The sequence below is a fragment of the Bombus vancouverensis genome, chromosome 4 (assembly GCF_051014615.1).
Source record: "Bombus vancouverensis nearcticus chromosome 4, iyBomVanc1_principal, whole genome shotgun sequence".
NCBI lineage: Eukaryota > Metazoa > Arthropoda > Insecta > Hymenoptera > Apidae > Bombus > Bombus vancouverensis.
The window spans coordinates 7,948,461-7,969,404 of NC_134914.1; the positions used below are offsets into that span (position 1 = coordinate 7,948,461).

Below are 20,944 nucleotides of genomic sequence, written 5' to 3' on the forward strand. Positions count from 1 at the left end.
TCGGGGAGGAGTTGTTCTTGTCGTAGAGAAAACGAAGCCTGGTGTGTAGTTCCGTGGTTCGGTTTTTCTTTTTAGAGAGTATTTCAGAATTACAGGCTTCTCTACTTGTGTCGGGGATGTATTTGACATCCAACTCTTAGAATGCTGAAATTTGTAAGTTTCATTTTGATATTTATAGTAAGAATGAGGAATTACTAGGTTATTACATAAAACTTTATACAAACACTTCGACTATTATCCACTATTATGATACGACATAATACATGTTATGTACTCTCAGGCACAAACGAGTTAATAAATCAGTGCAACATATAATTTAAATAAATTAATTCTTATGTCTTTTCAAAGATGAAGCGCATACAATCTTGCAAGTTGATCAAATTTTATAGCGCGTAAACGTGTCTTCGTGCAATAAAAATTTACGAACCCAAGTTCCTTTCGCGAATGATGATCATTACTGAAGCTTCACACGATGTCGTAAAATGTCCAACACACAGAGTTCGGGCTCTTCTTCTTCTTCTTCGTCTGTGAGAGTTCGTTAACCGTGGACATAGTACGAATCCGTGTATGTAAAGTGCAGAGGTACATAAGCGGTTCTCCTACCATGTGCAATATAATCATCGTCAGATTTATAACAGGATTGAACACAAATAGGGCCTCTCGAACCATCAAGCTACGACAGTCGAGGAAGCCAACCCCCTTTGTACGCTCTATTGGTAACTTAATCAATAAAGACAAGAAACGTAGTACGCTTTTTCCTTATACGACGACCCCACTTACAAATTAAAAAGGTGTCAATTGCTAGATTACTAAATGACAAAAATAAAAAGCGACGGAGTAACAAATTCTCTTCTTCCTTTTTGAGGGGAATTTTCCTATTAGATTTACCGAATTTTCGATACTGCTATACGTTATAATTAAAAAAGAAAAAATGGTTTGTTATAGATACTTATAAAGTTACTCGTAAATTAACTACGTGCCAATTACTGCAGGCAAAAATTATATATCAATAGATCCTTAAATTTTTGTATCGGATTTACTAAAATTATTGATCTAATTATAATTATAATTTATTATAATTATATTAATATATGTTATAATAGAAATATTATAAGAAAAGTGTACTATTACTAACATTTCAAAACATTTGCACTAATCTTACATTAGAAAACAAGAAAAGTTTCTATACAAACGTATATAATACAAATGTACAAATCAGTACGTGTATAAAATACGAAAATTTCATAATAATATTTTCCTCCAAAATAGAGAAAACCTCTATCAACATCATGCTACGGAATAGGAAAGAGTGTATTATTTCTACTGAACAAAACCGGGGAAACCATTTATCTCAATTTCAACAACACGAGCTATTTCGCTGACGAAGATAATTCCCGAATTCGAAGAAAGCGTGCGCCTTTAGCTTACATAACAGTTAGCGAAATGCAACCGAAGCTTAATCAAACTGGACTAACACGCACGTGCTATGGATGCTATAATGCCGGCAATGTTGGTCAGGTTATCCGAAGCCAACTAAATTCGTTACCATAAGCAGTTAGAAAGCTTGTTTCACTCAAAGGTTATTTTCCGTTTTTTTTTTATTCACTTTTACATTCAAATTTACTCCGTCTTTTCTATCGTAATAAATCGCTGTGCTGATAATAATTTAAGCATCATAATATGATCACACGTGTTGTTCTACGACTCATTATTTTTCTGCCATTTGCAAACATGTAACAAAAAATGTTTTAAGCCGTCGAGGTGTCGAGTGTGCTACAAATGACGACAAAAAATGTCCGAAAACACTTTGTTTTCATAGCGAAATCAGGCTCACCTTAGGCAACATAAATAGGACCATACGTTGTATTTTTTCGTGAAATTGGATCTTGCGACAAATTCCAAAAGCATATTACACGATATTTTTACCAACTCGATATTACGTTTAATACTAGGTAGGTAATGGAAATAATATTTCATTCGTTGATACATTTTAGAATATTACATACGTGTCAGAAAGAGAGAATTACTGGCAGCGTGTAGTGTTATACGCCCAGACACTCTAATAACAGCAAGTCATTCAAACCTCTGCAAAAGAGCAAAATGTTGTATTATGGAGGGCGATATGCAATTTGAACAATTTGCAAGTGTACTGACATTATAAACCTGGTATCGAGTTTATATCATAAAATAAAATATCATGTAGTATGCTTTTTAATTTGCCATTAAGTTTCCTACACTTTCATAAAGAAAAACAACATATGGTCCTATTTATGTTACCCAAGCTGACCTTGGTTTCGTTCTGAAAACAAAGTATTTTCGGGATTCTTTTTATCGTCATTTGCAGTACACTCGACGCTATTAAAGTACTGTTCAAAACACTTTTTATTACATGGCGGCAAATGACAGAAAAATAGTGAATCGCGTTATAGTGAACACTTGTGTATGTACATAGATTATTACAAAAAGTTATTCGTTTCATAATAATGATATCAACCGTGAAATATCTATAAATATATAAGTTTAAGAAAATTATATTTCCTCAGTATATGTTTAATGAATCTATCAGATAAATTTTCAAGAATATTTTACTGTTTCATATTTCCCATTAATAATCGATGATAGTAGTTGATTTGTGTGACTAGATGGTATTAGGTGGAAAGGAGGAAATAAAACTTTTATTAATATAATACAAATTTTAAACAGTCGAAGTACAAAAATTTATTACATAATTCAATTATTTCCTATATACATATTTTTCATATAAACTATTCTTATAATAAAGATTTATATTTTCCAATGATTTTTGACTACATGGCTGTTAAAGTTTGTTTTTATGCCTTACAACATAAAGCTTCGTGATCAAACGATAGCCAGTATGAATAACAAATATCAGGTCTACATGATTCAACAAAAGTTACGTTTATTTAAACAGTTAATTCAGCTTGCTTTACGTCATATTGTAAAGTACGATATATACTGCTATTAACAGTAATCATGGATCGAAGTTCACTATTCTCTTTTAATTATCTCCTTATGCAAATATGGTAATGTTCTTTTTAATTTGATAGCCTGTATGTTCACTGATCCGTAAAATTAATTGTCAAATTAAGGCATTAAAACACTGTTATTAGTTATTCTAAATATGATACGTATCTATCTTTATCATTTTCAAAAGATCATAAATTCAATTTATATCATTCATAATTGCTTGGAAAAAATTAACCATCCTTGACCGATTTGCGATATAGAGGACGCATATAACGCCGTGGGGCTAATTAGCGGTGTAAGCAAATAAATTTTTACGATGAAGGAGTGGTAGTTACGCAGGCTCTCTTCTGTTCTTAATCGATTAGCGGTTAAAGCGTGCGCCAGACCTTCGGCTATAGCAATGTTGGTTTCGCGTGTAACACTGGGGACTCATCGATTCGTCATTTTATTGCTTTGGATCAATTGCGCAGATTGAAGAATCGTGTGTCATTTGAAATTCAACATTCGATTTAATTCAATGAGTTTTACGTTGTTAATTTTTATAGGAAATTGTTTTCTTCCAACTTAATCTTGTTGCAACATTTGGATTCCGTTTTTTACCTCATCATAATTCTTTTTGGTTAAGAAATTTTGCAACTATTTGTAGAAGAACGTACTTTATCCTTTTACTAAAAATATTTGCTTCTCCTAAAATTAAAGATTTTGTTTCCTTTTTTTTTTGTATATATATTTGGAACTTAATTTCTTGAAAGCAATTGTCAATAAAAATTGGAATGTATTACATTGAATAGATGAATCTTGATGTAGTGATTATATTTTAGAAGTCTGAAAAATCTTAACTTCAATAAGAATTGTTGATAAAGATATTTGAATAAAAGACAGTAAATATTGCAGCATGTAAAAAAGAGTTACTCAACCGCATTAACACTTCCATTAGCATCGTAATTATCACTCGTAGTGATAAATGGGTCGAACAGTAGTTTTCAAGTTTCAAACACGTATGATTAACGACATATTTTCAACTTTACTTTTATTGTGAATAACATACAGTATATGAACATAAATCCACCATTATCGGAAATATGTTTTGATATAAAAAATTACAAAATGGAGAAATAGGAAGTATCTTGAAATCTTCCGAATGTCATCGCCTAAAAAAAGAATTTCTTTCGATCTACCTTATCTTCCCCGGAAAAAAGCACAAAACTTTTATCTCTCCCCGTTTTTTCTCCGCAAGTACGAATATCAATCTACGACAGCCTGATAAGGCCACTCACTTTGCTCCATAAATTTTTAAACACCTCGCGTGTGACTCAGTAAGTCCACAATCATTCTTCCGCAAACGCACAGACTTATACAGGTATTCAACTTTTAACGCTTCTTATATGTTTAAGATTCATGCTGTATACTAATTTTTTACTAGCTATACATTTGTAGACTATCTTTTGTCATTTTCATAATTTGCATATACATGTCCAAATTTGTTTCAATCTAGCTGACATTCAGATGTTTTCAAAATGTTACAAACTTGTATCTTCCGCATAACCCGCTCTCGAGACATATGAACTTACAAATTGAAGCGAGCAATACAAGGAATTAGCTGAATTGACTGCTCGGAACTGACCGAGTGTTTTAGAAACGTTGGAAAACTGCGTATTAAGATTATGATTATGAGAAATTTTCCTTTTGTGTCTCTGCGGTGTACACCGTGCGACGTTAATGCTGGCGACATGTCGAATTTCAACGTTCATATCTCGATAACAGATGGTGCGAAAGACACGAATTGGAAACGTGTTTTGGAAACGTCTCAATGTCAGCTAGCAAGAGCACGTAATAAAAAGACAGTTTCCCGTTAAAAAATTGTAATATGCTTCACTGTACATTTCAAAGTTTGACATGGGTACAGTATATGTCCCCGTTGATTTCATGCAACCTTTGTCTGAAACATTTTTTCGTATCATTCGTATTTTTCCATGTGTTTGAGCGTTCACGGTTAAACATGACTGTATATATATATTTATACTGTATACCTATTTATCTATCTATATATATACATACGATATATAATTGTATATTAAATGCACGCAAGATATAATGTTATAATTCTGTGTTATACATACAACGTTAAATCTATGGTAAATGTCCAAGTATTAGGTTGTCCGAAAAGTTTCTTTCGTTTTATAAGAAAATAATAGATGCACAACATTTTTTGTTTTATATTATTTTATAGAATTATGTGTAATCCATTTTGTTCTATTGAAACAAATGTAACAGGAATATAAAACAAAAAATGTTACGCATCCATTATTTTCTTATAAAACGAAAAAAAAAACTTTTCCTATTTACCTAATATTTACCAGTATATGTGATTATCTGCAACCTAATATTTTTAGTAAGTCGCTATATATATTTCACGAAACTAATCTCAAAGTCATTAACGTAAAATCTTTTAAAAACATATGAATTTGCTGGTAGCTAGATGTGATTAAATCATAGAATACAGTATGAGGTGTTAGCTATTATTATCGTTTCGACTAATTGCATGTCCTTTCTGGCGAACATATAACACAACATCGCATCGTGTGCGTATTGCTTTTTCCACTCTCGTTGAGCCTCGGAGGTAGTCGAGTTCTGGAGAGAGGAACGTCGTCAGTTCAGTCAGTCGAGTCAGTTTACTTTGAACCGTCGCGTCGTACAGTGTGGATTTCCTTCGCGTTCTCTCAGTCGACGCGTTATTTATAAACTTCGCCGTCGATTCATCAGGCTTTCTCAAACCGACCGAAAGTATGCGGTGATTTCAGTGGCGCATTTCAGTGGCGCGTTTCAATGATATCGAACCGGTGCCGTAATTCCGTTCTGTTGGTATAAATTAAGAAAATTGTTCCGTTTCACGAGGATCGTTGCTCAACCATGCCATCCAGGCAAGGTAAAAATCCTCTCTGTTGTATACTTACTGCCGTCTTCTTGCGTATGAATGTATGTACATACTTTGCTGCGCGTGCGACGGACTATCGTGACGAATGGAAACGTGCAAGATTTAATTAGCGTGTCGTTTATGGGCATATAGGGTGTTTAGCATAGAATTAATTATTTTAACAGTGTTTTTATACTTGATAAAGTGAATATTTGAAAGTTGTATACTTACTATCGTCTTCTTGATGAATGGAAACGTACAAGATTTAATTGAAAAATTCTTTGCGGGTATAAACATATATAGGGTGATCTAAAAATCAGTCCTCCTGATTTTTCAGATAGTTCTGATCTACTGACAAATGAATGTTTTGAACAAAATTTAATCAACTTTCAATCGACTGCAAATTACAGTATAAAGAACTTTTTAATATTGCAACTTTATAGTCGATTGAAAGTTGATTAACTTTTGTTCCAAACATTCTTCTGTCTATCGATTGGAAGTATTTAAAAAATCGGGAGGGGGGGACTAATTTTTAGACCATCCTGTGTATATAGGGGAGTCCAAATATAGAATTAGTTAGTTTGAGGATGTATTTATACTTGATGAATTGAGTGTTTAAAAGTCGTATATTTACTATCATTTTTTTATACACTGTTGCACATGCGACTTTTGATTTGTGGATCTACAAGACACAGCCGAATAACACGAGAAAGCCGACACGACGTGATTTGTTATGGAAAAATAAGAAAATAACAAAGAATAAAAATTTCTCATTTTTGGTTTAGTTTTCGAGAAAATCGAGTTTGAAAACTTGAACATACTTGAACATAGCTAATTACTATGATATGGATACGAGTAAACAATCAATAGGATGTTATTGTAGAAGCGAAAGTAAGTAAAACATATGAAATGCAATTTTTTCGTTTGACGTTTTATTTTCAAGAAAATAGAGCCCGAACATGTTTATATTCGACTTATTTTCACACGTAGAATGACCTCCTGTCGATTATTTAATCCTCTGTAATCCGGAATTAGCCATGTTCATGTATACTTCATAAATTTTCAAAATCGATTTTCTCATAAACTAACCCGAGAATGAAAAAAGTTTTATTCTATATTTTTTTTTTTATTTTCCTACAAGGAATCATGTTCTGCACGCTTTTACATGTTATTTATATAGAGGCCACATCCTCTATAAGGTGTCCCCACATAGAATTAACTACAGCGATGTACATTTTATATTATGATAAATTTATCGAACGATTCACACGACAGAACAAACACGAACGTAGAAATGCGGAGCATGGCTGTAAAGTGTGCGCACACGGAATGTTCCAAGTATTTACGTATAGGGGAATGAATCAAGGATACGCTTCGATAACTGGATGCATTGTTATGTGCGCAACATCCTCGCTTATATAGGGTGTTCCAGTAATCCCAGTATAATAGGTAAGGGGATGATACTTAGTTAAGAAAAAATATGTCAAAAATATAGAATAAAATTTGTTCATAAGACGCTTCATTTTCGAGAAAATGGAATTTGAAAATTAATGAAGTACGTGCTTCAGCCCTAGCGATATTTCTTTACATTTGTATTCGTTTGTAAGTGAATTAATATGGAATACGCATACCATGCGTTGCTGAAGGATAATGACGCGTATCAATTCTTCGAAAGCTTGATTCTAAATTCCGGTATAGTGTGCGGATTACGTTCACGCGAGCGAAAATAAAATAGAAAAAGGGGAAATTACACTGTAAGGATGAGGTAGACGCGTCCAGAGACTGCATTTCCTTTGCGAAGGATACAGTTAATTTCGAATGTAGCCTAGTAGAGGAGCATGGCTAGCGGTTTACCATAATTCAACGAGAAAGAAAAACACAGACTCGGATATGCTCCCGGCTTATTTAAAATGCTACCTCCGTTATGGTTGTCGGTCGGTTAGCTTCGTTTTAGAAAGATATTAATTATAGTGCTAATTATTGTAACCGCGTGCAATGCTTATTCGTTATTGTATTTAATCGTGGAAATACGATATTCCATTGGATAATGAAAAAATTGCGATTCCTCTGTGTTTAAGAAAGCACAAAATAAAATTCAAATGTTTATCATTTACAATAAAATCATATATCATACTATTATCTATACTAATTATAATAGATCACACTAATTATTAAATTAATTATCATGGAATATTTCTAATATGTACTAGCTTATGTGAAATAATTATAAAAAGAAGTTATCGTCAATCAATCATAAAACAAATATTCCATTGTATCATCATGCATCATACACATTAAAAGGTACTGTAAAAGTAGTGCAAAAAACACAAGACAGCTTAGTATTCATAGATTTCAATCATTCTTTACAAATTAATATCTTAAGAACAAAATTAATCTAAAACTAAAGCGAAAAAGTTAAAGATGTAATTCAAGAATAAAAGTCATTAGATTTCATAAATTCTGTAATTAAGATTAACTCAAAATCGTCCTTATTCGAATAATTCCCATTAATGAAAAGAGAAACGTAGTGTATAGAAGGTGAAGAGTGGTAAACAGCCAATTATCCAGGTTTTTGAAATACCTCAAAGTTGCTCGAGTGACAAACACACCGCGTATAAGTTGGTAATTTGAGGAAGTTGTAAAGGGACGAGAAGCTTGGCACGATGAATGCTGCAACACGTTAACCTCCCTGTTTCGTTATTTTCGTATGTTATTACGTGTGCAGACGCGTATTACGGATGCGCTTCGTTACACAGTCGCGCACGCTTGCTCTTCGAATATTCTCCCTTATGCATCTCTTCTTCCTTCCCTTCTCGTCTTTCTTTTTTTCTTTTTCCTTTTTATTGCGAACGCAAGCATCCTTTTCGCTTTATATTAAAGACGGTTTTGATTTAATCAAGATCTGAAGAGTATGAGAGATCGTTAGTTCAAGTAGTACCGAATAATTGTCTAATCAATGGTGCATGAAATTCATTTGATTAAATTTTCTATAATTTAGCAGTAGAACTATCAAAGCGATCGGAGTGAGCAATTTGTAATTTTTCATAGGTATTTTATAGATTTAGAACATCAGTGTTTAATTTCCTGTAGAAACGTTAGAGATATAGATTATCAGTTTCTAGCATTTCATAGAGATTTTATAGGTTATCAATCTCTATTTTTCCATAGAAACGAGATTGAATGTTTCTTTCTGAAACTGTTTGTGAATGATATCGTCCAAGTTCGATTCAGGTCGACATCAGCGTTAATCAAGCTCTCACGATGCCCTAATACTGATTATTAACCTTGGCTTTTCTCGACTACGAGCTAATTCGATCATCGCTCATGGAATAATCGCTCCCCCTGTACTAGGGATCTGACCCTGTGTATAGGCAGGGTGATGTTAATTACCAATATCTACAGTGACTTTAACAAGCAAAACATAAAAACATAGCCTCCAAACGATTCGACAAATGAGTAGAACAGTACCCGTGGTTTCAAAAGAATTTTCAAATTTTTCTGCATTATCGCAATTTCGGTTGCAAGCGAAGTTGTAAACGTTTCGTGGCTGACTGATTCACGTAAATTTCGTCGGAGCACCGGTTAAAATGAGATCTCAGCGACGAGGCAACTTGACTGCCTAGAGATGAAACATGGCACTGAAATTTGTCGGAATCTTTACGCCCCGAATATTTCAAGTCTTTTCCTGTGTCACTCCACTCGCTATTCTCATCCATTTTCCAAGCTTTTGTTGGAATTTCAGTTACCCGAAATTTACTTACTACTCGCGATGAAAAGAATTCGGAAAACAAGAAGTGGCTTGACAGAAAATTGGTATAATAAGACATCGAGCTTTATGAAAAATACTATAATATTCTCATTTAACTCGATAAATTCATAGTTACTACTGCGATTCTGGGTTATGATACTCTTCATACAAAATTCACTCATTTTGTTGTCAAACAAATTTCAACAAGAGCCATGCACGTTATTTCATCGATAAAGTCATAAGTTTGAAATAATACATTATTAATGATAAAGGAAAGGGAAGAAGCAATAATCATCTTTACAACAATATTCTTTTTAAAACTTCAATGAACTTTAGACTTCAATTGTAGTGATGTAATTGAGATACGTCACTTCTGATGTAAACCAACGAGAGCAAACATAGCGTTGCTACAACGGTACAAGTGTCTTCGTGTTAGTATTTTAATTAGCCGGAAACTTATTTAATACTTACGATGAAAGGAATTTGGAAAACAGGAAATGGCTTGGAAGTAGAAGGAGAAAAAGAGAGAGGGATAATTGTAATAATCATGGCTTCTCTATTCAGCCTCCTGGCCAGCAACTCGTGATTTGTCATACTACGGTGCTTCTAGTAATTAAAGGATCGACTAATTAGATGATCTTATCCTTAGTAGTACTGTATCTTGTTTAAGCTTTTGAGGTCTTTCCAAAGATTACTCGAAAGTAATTCTACGATTGTTTTAGTTGTGTTCAGTTGAACTTCTATAATATGGTTTGCATCAGATAAAGAATTAAATAAAATTTGCTGTAATTACTCTCATTGCAAGTTGCATGAATAAAGCTGAAAAGAATAGACAACGATTGTAAACGAAGACAGAAATTGGCATAGCTACACAAAGTTGCATACATCCTTCAATTCAAGAGGCTGTGTTCCCGAACAAAAGAGCTTTTTGTCAAGACTTGTTTTACCATCGATCCGGACTCAAATCCTTTCTTTTCGTTCAGAACCCTCGTTCGCGATCTATACACATAAACCCTGCCCTGTACTATTTTTATTCGACGATTTCTCTCTCACATCTTTTTACAGTGCATTACTTCCTGTTCTTCTCTTCTTGTTCATAGAACCTTTACGATAAATCAATGAAAAGAAATTTCGCAAGTCATTTAATCATAGATAGTAAATGGTAATAAATATGGAAAACACGAATTGCGTTGGTTTCATGTGAATTTTTTATTCACGCTACGCGGAACACTGATGAATTGTGATTACAATCTTATATTTCTAATGCATATTTTATAATATTTGCGATGTAATGAATATAATTATTTTTTCGAAAGGAACGATAACGATATAATGTATAAAATGTGTTACACGATAAGACGACTACCTTTTTTATTTATTCCCTTACATCCGATTGATCGAAGAAATTTGCACCTATAAGTCTTTTGTATCTTATACGCATTTGCATATTTTAGACTTACACAGCGTGTAATTGTAAGTATCAAATTCCATTGAATATGAAATAAAATCTAATTATGTATCAGTTAATGAAATCATGATTACTGTATCTCTATGGGTTAATATTAGGAAACTCAGTTATTTCTAATGTAATTAAAAAATTATTTGCTTAAAAAATGACGACATGTCCCATATGAAAATTTGCTGATCTCCAAGATAATACTATGTATTTACATTCTCTTAATTACGATAGCTAATACAAAGCTAGCACCTATATCTATGATATAAATTTATTGATTTATCACTCCATAGGCAAATTCAGTAAATTTTATATTATACCGTAAGATTATTAAAAATTCGATATCTTTATAGGTATATAAAGTTTTAGTGTATTAAGTATAGGATTCTGCGGTCACGACAGAGCAAAGAGTCAATTTGATCAAGATTCCTTGTTTACTTTTTTCTTCTATATAATTCTGTTGCTCGACAAATATTTGTACGATTTTGAAACGTAGTGACGTAACCTACCACAACACAACTCTGAACAATGTATGACGTCATGACCTAAAGGGTTTCTTGTCCAAGGCCAATGGGAGAAGCTTGGCCTAATTGCAACGTTGTATCTTAAATTCTGAAAAGAATACTTCTAACAAAGATTCTGACTTTCGTCCTTGCAATTCTAGGTAGACTCAAGAGAAAAAAAATCATTTTTATATATATCAGGTTGCCCGAAAGTTTCTTTCGTTTTATTAGGAAATAATAGCTCCACAACATTATTTGTTTTATATTATTTTTTCAAATTATGTATGATCCATTTTGTTCTATTGCAACAAGAAGAAACTTTTGAGACAACCTTAATACGTTATATTATATATATCATATCTTATATTATATCATTTTTATTATATAAAATAGGTATTTTTCCTTTTATTATCGATATATTAGTCTTTCTTCTTTATATTGAAATTTCTTAATAGAAATAATTTGTAAATATATTTATAAAGAATGACCTAATTTATAAACGAAAAATGTAGAATTAATCTTTCTTAGAATTTTTCTGGTATTAGTTTTTTCTTTTGATATTAAAATTAATTTGTTTGTGATTATTAATCTTCGAGGAGAGAAAATTATAATGGCTGAAAATCTGGGATATACATTCTTCTTCGGACGTTTAAAAATCTGGCAATTTATCTATTTTTCGCATTCAGCCTCTAAAGTAACTCAAAAATGTAAACAAAACTGGAAAATAGCGGAGCATTATATCGCAACGTTTCCTACACACATATAATTGAAAAATGAGATATTCAAAATTAAGTTTTGCTGTGAATATAATTGGAAAAATATCTTTTTAAATTAAATTTCAATTATGAATTTATAACTTGTCTAAAATTATCGAACGATAATTTCTGCGTTATGCAACGTCTAATACGATAAATTGACGTTAATTTGCTGATTTATCGAAATTCAATATTGGTCTTAACCTACATCTATATTTAGGGAATTACTCTGTGCTCTAGAGTATAAGATAAAATATTAGCTAAATTATTAAATTTCGGATTAATGGTACAAAATTTCTTCACTCAGAATAATTTATTAAAGATTATTGTAATATACATAAGTACATTGTAATATATAAATATATAATTACTAATTATTAAATTACTAAGTTAGTAAATCGTTAAATGTTAGCTCAATGTCGACGATGAATTATAATAATCTTCTCCATTTCAAAGAGTTTCCTCGATCGCAATTAAATTCTTTATAAAACTTTCGATGTACAATAGACACACTTTACTTTCAATCTCTTTATCAAAGCAAGGAACAAAACGCATTAGCCCATTTATTTCGATCGTGCCGTAAAATTGAGTGTATTATACGGATACCGCACATAAATTCAAGGACGTAATGAAAACCGTAACCAGGTCGATCTCCAGTAACCTCGTGTCGACGACAAATTACTATTCGCAATCTTTCATTGCCAAACGCTGCGATTTCAATAATTAGCAAATTGAAACTTATTAAGCCTCTATCATAGTTATCAATCTTCGTTTATTATCATTCATTCCATTTAATAATTCATTATTTATATAGCGCCAGAAATACGTAGGTAAGCGTTGATTAAAATAAGGATAGCTGATACTGAAAGCAAATACGTACCATAAAATCTACAAATTTTATTTTCTATTTACTTTATGTTTCTTATAATATCCACATCTTTCAAAAATCAAAAAAATATTCCTCCAGTTTTATTTCATTCTTTTTCCTTTAAAAAGTAGATATTTCTTCCATTAGAAATTGTTGTTTATTTACCGAAATGTTTCTTTCTTTCGATATAAATTGTCTCATTTCCCTGATACGACTAAAAACTAGGCGATCGATAAGATGATGAACCGAAGGGAAAAATTTTTCGGTGTCTGCCGAGTATGTTGACCCGCGCTGGTTCGTTGAAAGCCATCAGACTACCCAGAAGATGATTCCATGAATGACACACTCACACGTTCACACCGTTTGCGAATCTATTTCACTTGGTAAGGGTATTGAAAACATGAATTGCTCGACGTGTTGCTACAGAAAGAAGCTCATTTTCCTACACAATCATGTTGCCGGGCCTCTTTGAGACGCTCCAGAGAACTACTTCGAGGAACCAGTTAAGAAGTTCCAGGCGAGAGGTCAACTCGCACCCTATTTCCTCTAAAGTACACTATCGTTCATAAGTATTACATCGGGACATCTGTTGGTTTCATAATATACACGTGGTAACTGAAAAAATCAATCGGCCAGAATTTTTTACTTTTGAACAATTGGCGAAAATTTGTGTTTAGGTCTTAGACTAAGTTTAGAACGTTTACATTCATTAAAATGTGCTTATACACGTAGACACAAGTGTTTATTGATTTTGTTATTGGATTAAAATGAAACATGTTCCTGCATAGTAAGTTGGGAAAATTGATCGTAACATAGTATCGTGTGGTTACGTAACACAAGTGTTTCGTAAACTATCGACAACCTGTCGATAGCTGTCAGTCACGTAGAAGTGAGCATCATTTTGTAATAGAAAATATTATCTTACTTGCTGAAGCTTTCCACATAAATTGGACATTTCAATAAGAACGAACTACATGTATATGTGAAACGAAATCAAAACATTTCTTTTGATTATAAATTAAGCCTTTGCATCAAATCAATATTAATAAATGATAAATAACTGTGATATTTTACGCGTTTACTCGAAATTTAAAGATACAGAGGTACAAAAAAGAGAATGTATGTACTACACGAAAATATATAAAATATATAAAACGAGTCTTTCTACTTAAATTGTATTTCTATAGTTATGTCCATAAAAATATAAATTTCCATAAAAATCCGCAGTCTGATAATAAAAATCTTTATTGTTGACGAATCAATCACCTATTGTCGAATCAACTACAAAACACCCATGGCTTTTCTTTAGCACGTTGGCATCACGTACAAAAATTGACAAGTTTCAAGAAACAAAATTTCAGTCCTAACGAAGAACCACACCTCTGTTCAGCAGACAGCATGTTAACAAACTGCTACGTATTCTTCCATCAGAATATTTCTAGAATCATGAAACAGTTCATATTTTTATACAATGTCATCGTTCTTGCTCCTATAAATGAAGATATAATTACAATTGGAGAATTGGGTCAGAAAGATATTTCTTCTCGGGCCGAAAAGATGAGGACGAAGCGCATAGTTGGTTCCAAAAGGAATTCGATACACGTAAAGTTCTTACTTCTTCCTCGGCAATTCGTGTACGAGGTTGCTTTTAAGGCCATCCATTTCCTCGGTTGTTGTATTCCCAGCATTGTTCTTGCTGCATCGCGACACAAATTCCCGCCAAACAGATTTCTGATCTCTTGCGAGCTATTGCTCGTGCCTTAATGAACAATCTGTTTAAAAGTAGTTTGCCTCTGTCCTTTCTCTTGACAACAGTTTCAAGCTGTTAAGGACCAAGCAACAGTTTATCATAATGTTACGCGTACTTCAATTTCTTTAAATTTCATAAAATTGTAGAATTTCGATGGAAGAAACGGTGATGACAAAAGTATTAAGCAAATCTTTCGAATTCTCCTTCAAAGCTACGACGTTAAAGCGCGGAATTCGATAATGTAAAATGATTGAAAAAGATTTGCAAGCGAAATGTTGTGTAAACAGCGTTGGCTTATAATGGATTAAGATGAAATGTAATGTTTTAAATGATAATATAAAAAGCATGATTATCTGCTTAGATAGAGAAAGAAATCTCGTGCATTCCGATTGATTGCACTTACCTTAATCGAAAAATCATGATAAGAAAAATTAGGTAATGTGCCTCTTTTGTTGCTTTTACGGAAATGTACCCTAATGTACTGTACATGACTTGTTTAAGAAAAACACTTGAATAATGTATATTGAAAAATGTTCTACGATGTGTATATAATCCGAAGGTTGCCTTATCGTTAACCGACGTTTATCTGCAGGTTTTAAATGGATTTTCCTTGGAAATTTATTTCGTATGTGTAGATATCGACACAAAATAAAGACTTTACTTGTTAATTTATAAATATATGTTACCCTGAATAATAATAGATAGTAGATTCATGAATGTGGATAATAGGGATTATTTAAAGAACTATCCGTTTTTAAATCAGTCTTTAAATATCTCAAAGAATTATCTTATATTTTTGCCTAACGTTTCACACCACAGTTTTCTACAGGTTACGGAAAGTAAATATTCCTTCCTATAGTGTAATTATGTACTTTACAAAGAGAAAGGTGAATACACGTAAAACTCCTTTTATCATACTCGTGCCATAGACACTACATAAAAATAACATTCTTGTGTAACCACATCAACATTGACTACGTTATTTTTATATGAAACTATGAACTTTGTTTGTCTCGTTGCTATCGAGACCGATTATCACAATCGAGGTTGTCGACGCTACTCTCTATATGTTTCATTTGTTAAATAAACTATTTAGTTAAACAACTAATGATACTGCGTGTACATATTGATTTTGATATTGAGAATTTTATTCTCGGTTATTTTGTTTTATTATGTCAGATTAAAATAAGAATTATCAATTTCGGAATTTCGAAAGTTTTAGAATAAAACTGTTACAGTTTTATTTCATCGTTTATAAATTGCCTTAAAATAATTCACGTTAGTCACATTTATTCGTACCTTTCAATGTTATCGACATTCTTTATCGTGATCGTAACACACAAAACACAGACATTCCAACACGTTTCTGTCGAGTATGATGTCACTAATATGGAAGATGATCGAAAAAAAAATAGCCCGATCAAAGATGAACTTTTCTCCGCTTTTTACCAATCAACGATGAATCATGTATATTTTAAATAGCAATAAAGGAGATCGTAGTTACTTATCCTTCCATCTCGGTAAAATATCGTAGCTTTTTATATTGAGATGTCGGGTTAAAAATTTAAAAAATTCGGAGACAAATGATGTACCAGTGAGAGAAGATCAAGCAAATGCAATCATGTTTTTACTCTTGGGCGCAAGCTGATAATCGTGACATAATGAAACAAAACGAACGTGATGATTCATCTGGAATTGTTTTTCATCGACTGTTTTTTTTCCTTCTTTTCTTTCTTCATAGTCGATTATGTAAAGACGATGATTAATCGTTGACGTCCCAGCGTCACGAGACATCGATCTATCAACGAATTGCATTTCGTGTATTTTTAGTCTTTCCAGTTAAGTTTACAAGCGGAGTTTACTTTCTCTACTTTTACATTTATTTTCCTTATTAACGTTTAATTGGTCTTACGCAATGGAAATTAATGCAGTTGGGGCTTATTCAACTACTTTATTTAGTTATATTGGGAACAAAGTAATTAAGGATCGGAATTTTCCAGACAAGTAGACTTTAAGAGGAAATGACAAAAGTCGGAATATTTTGTCTTCATGGTTCATGTGAAATGTACATATATTATTTATTTCTAAATTAATATCATTAATATTGTATAAGTGTAAAAAATTAACAGCTTGAAATCGCTAAGAAATGCGCGATATCACAAAATCATTAATTATTCATAAAAGCCAATAAATTGAATTGTTCAAAATCTTTCCAGAAAAGTCTACATTCCTTCAATAACTCGTTTAACCAAATTTTTCCACAATTTTAACTACATCTCTGTCAATCAACCGTCAACAAGCTCATTCCTAATCTGTCGTTCATCTGAAATGAAAAAGAAACACTGAACAGAAGTCGACAAGCAAACAAAGAAAAACACGAGATCGAGGAAGCCAGTAAAAAGAAGCGAAAGGACGAAAAATGTTAAAGAAGAAGCATAAACCGCGGAATGCTGCCAGGCAAGAGGATCGAAAGGCCTTTAAGCTCCACGCGGAGGAGGAGAAGGTCGGATCAAGGCTTCGTGGAGTTCGATTTTCGGCGTCTCGAGCGAAAAACAGATGAACCAAATGGTTTCCTGTTTCGTCTCTCACGCGAGAATTCTATGTGTATGTGAGCGCGTGCAGTTCAGAGCGTGACGAGTAGCGATGGGCTTAAGTACGTCGCAAATAGATTCAAGCATCGATCATCTGGTCTTAAATCCTGTAAACCATGGCTTCGCAACATTTATAGGCTGAGACAGACCCACTTTCGTCAAATTTTTTCCCCGGTCCACGCGAAGATTGCACGGAATGTAATTGCAGTCGAGAATTAATCGATAAGCAATTCAAAATTACTTTAACATAGACCTGCGGAAAACTAAACAGAAACAGTAATTCTCACGCGATCTTTAACTTACAATCGTTCATCCGACGATTCTCGATGAGTAAGAGTAAAACTCTTTCAATGAACATGTAATTACTCCCATATTTTAGTATTTAACGCGATTCGTACTTTGGGAATCCACGCTTTATACTAATTTATAGAGCTATTCGCGAAAGTATCTTCACGTTTACCATAAAAGATTTTTATGCTTTTGTTGGTAATTTCACTAGCATTGATAATAAGGCAAGATACATCGTGATCATATTGATAAAATTTGAAACGAATCTCAAAATGTATATGAAATTTGTGTCCGTTCTTTTGACACATTCTGATATTGACGCATATGGTGCGTCGCGTCGGTTTAATTATTATTATTATTTGTGTCATTGAACTCGTGATATCGAACTTGATCCCATCACTAGTGTGGCAGTGCACCTTCCATGGAGAATGCTCTTTCGCAGGAGAGCGTGCTGATGGAATGAGTGTGGCCATTCCGTACCGTGGAATGTTGCTCTACCGGCTCGATAAGCTGCATGGTATCAGAGATCTCGTAGGCGCCATGACTCGTGTTGATTACTCGATTTCAGCGTTATTGCTACTGGACGAGTTATTTGTGATCCTAGGGCCCTTCAGCTGTGAAATAGATGGCACAAGGCTAAATAGGTGTACGTAAAGTGGATATATACGACGATGATTAAATACAAAGACAGTGTGAGATTTCCGTGTTGGAAGAAAGTTGTTTAGTTTCTGTTCGTTTTCTAGTTCTCGAGAGGATAAATGGAGAATTTATGATCTACTGAAGTGAAGATTTCAGAGAAATGATGTATGGTAGGTTGAAAATTTAAGAATGTGTTAGTTGTGATTGTATATATGTAGTTTTGTTCAGATGTTTATATATATCTAATGATATATTACTGTTAAGTTAGTTCAGCTTGAGAGAGTTTCTATTTCACTTAAAAAATGTGCAACTTTCCGGTCGGTAGAATTTTTATTTATTAATGTATTATATCTGACTAAAACTTAGTTATTTTATTACGATTTCTGGAATTTCTATTTTACTTTAGAATCGGAAAATAGTATTTTTAATTTAGCTTTCAGTTATTCGATTCCTGTTTGAATAGGAATTTCTAAATTTTTTTAAATCGTTTTATTAATTAGAATAAATGGTATCCAGTTGAAGGTTTCTAATTTATTTTAATATAATTTTTGAAATTTCTTTGTTATTTTAAAAACAGCTTTTCTCTATTTATGTCGGTCAGATTTTCTAATTAAAGGAAGTAGATAATATTTTCGAACAAATTGTTTTATACTCAGAATAATCTTACTTCAAGATTAATAAATTAATCTATTCACAGCTCGGCTCATTCAGTTATCCTAACTTATGTTACGAATTATTACAATCGAGTTGATAACGCTATGAATTATTGAATAAGGTTGAAGTTATAAATATTACAATGAACTTGAATCATGGGATCGATCCACCAGAATTCGAATTTTCAGCATCTGGATTATCCCAGCTCCTACCGTTCAAGGTTCTCGTTATGTAATCTACGATTGTGCAATATATTGGCGTTTATAAATAGAAAATGTAATGGACGAAATAATTTTTCTTTCCAGTATAAATACCCAAAAAGTTAAAAGAATAAAACATCTGTAAAATATATAAATCTATAAAGATGTAAAAATTTGTTTGTTACTAACACCTGGTCTATTCTTGATCGTCAAATTGTATCAGTAATTTTATTCTATCAATTAATATTTTTCACTATTGCCATAATTGAACAAAATTCGAAAGAAATTTACAATTTATTGTTATACAATTTCTTATTATTATTGTTATACTACAATTTCTTTATCCAATATTCAAACAATTAAAGTGTACTGTTAAAATGGAATAAATTGGTACATGGAATAATTTTCGCTAATTACCTAAATAAATGGTTCTTTAATTGCTTCAAAATTATTCTTATCGCACGATTATACGTTTCACCTGGTGATCCAATCGTGAATCGTAACAACTTAAATGAGAAGAACGAAAGATCTAAATGTATTTCATGCAGATTGTTATAACTGTTATGTATGTATAGTGCTCGCGTAACATAGTAATGTAGTAATTCTGCTCGACTCCGGTATTGATGCAATGTGTCCCCATTAACAACCGCTTTGTTTCAATGAAAGTGCTGAGCTTGCAATCCAAACATCTTGATTGCGTCGCGTTCACAAAACGTTGCACTCTCAAATTTATAATTCCATGAAATTGATATTCGACACGTAATTCTTATGAGAATACTCTAAGATAATTTATTATCGCCTGGAGAAGATCAAATTTTTTATTCCAGTAAACACTCTCACGCGCGACAATTATTACACAGAAAAGATTACATGAATTAAAATACACCAATATGTATTTCTATATGCTAAATTAATATTTAAATATAACTAAATGTACAAAGTAAAATAAAATCTTCTAGAATTTAATGGTCGAATAAGAGGAAAAAAAAACTAATATCAAGGTAACAGGAACACGTGAATTATTTTTTTGTACCATTGAAAGTTTCGAATTAAACACGCTCCTTGAATCGTGTTTTTATAGAAAGTATTTCTGATTAATGACAAGTGCGCTAAAGACTTTATTGCTTTGTGCGTCAAAAACTGTTTTCTACGTATTAGCAGTTAAGTGGACTAAGAAAAAGACAATTAAGGAGACGTCGATGATTACGTTATTACATTCGCGGTAAAACAGCTGGTATGTTAATAAATTATTTTTATAGAACGATTTATAAAATAATCGATCTCGGTCAAGGGAGAGTATCGTATAGATGAATTGAATTATTTCATTCTATCAATCAACAGATTTTTGATTCGTTAGTAAAGTCAACATTTGGCAAACCAAGTATTTCTATGAAAGGAAATTATGTCAGATTTATTTATGAAATATCATTATTCATTTAATTATTAAATGAAATTACTCGATTCGATTCGATTACAAGAGAACATAAATTCGTATCTATGATTTTCATGGATTAAAGAAACAATGATACACGGCTGCAATAAAATGTACTTACAATGTACAACTGCTACAGGACAGTTCAATTATGGAAA

General features: G+C 32.4%; 1 protein-coding gene and 1 long non-coding RNA gene across 7 annotated transcripts in view; one reads left to right on the plus strand and one right to left on the minus strand.

Moving 5' to 3' along the window:
* Synd (protein kinase C and casein kinase substrate in neurons protein Synd) overlaps window positions 1–20,944 on the plus strand; it is a 58,733-nt gene that overhangs the window by 24,877 nt on the left and 12,912 nt on the right. The window contains exons 1-2 of one of the 6 annotated variants that reach the window (XM_076617590.1): window positions 5,617–5,914; window positions 7,178–7,351. The exons of 4 other annotated variants lie outside the window; for them this stretch is intronic. The gene's annotated coding sequence lies outside the window, so the exon portion shown is untranslated. Of the gene's footprint in view, window positions 1–5,616; window positions 5,915–7,177; window positions 7,352–20,944 lie in introns of those variants that run through there. One more of the 6 variants, XM_033333962.2, reaches the window with a different exon arrangement.
* On the minus strand, window positions 14,513–15,469 carry LOC143302610 (uncharacterized). Its single transcript, XR_013058239.1, has 3 exons — window positions 15,386–15,469; window positions 14,848–15,054; window positions 14,513–14,670 (listed from the first exon to the last, which is right to left on the minus strand). It is a non-coding gene; the product is annotated as an uncharacterized LOC143302610 (long non-coding RNA).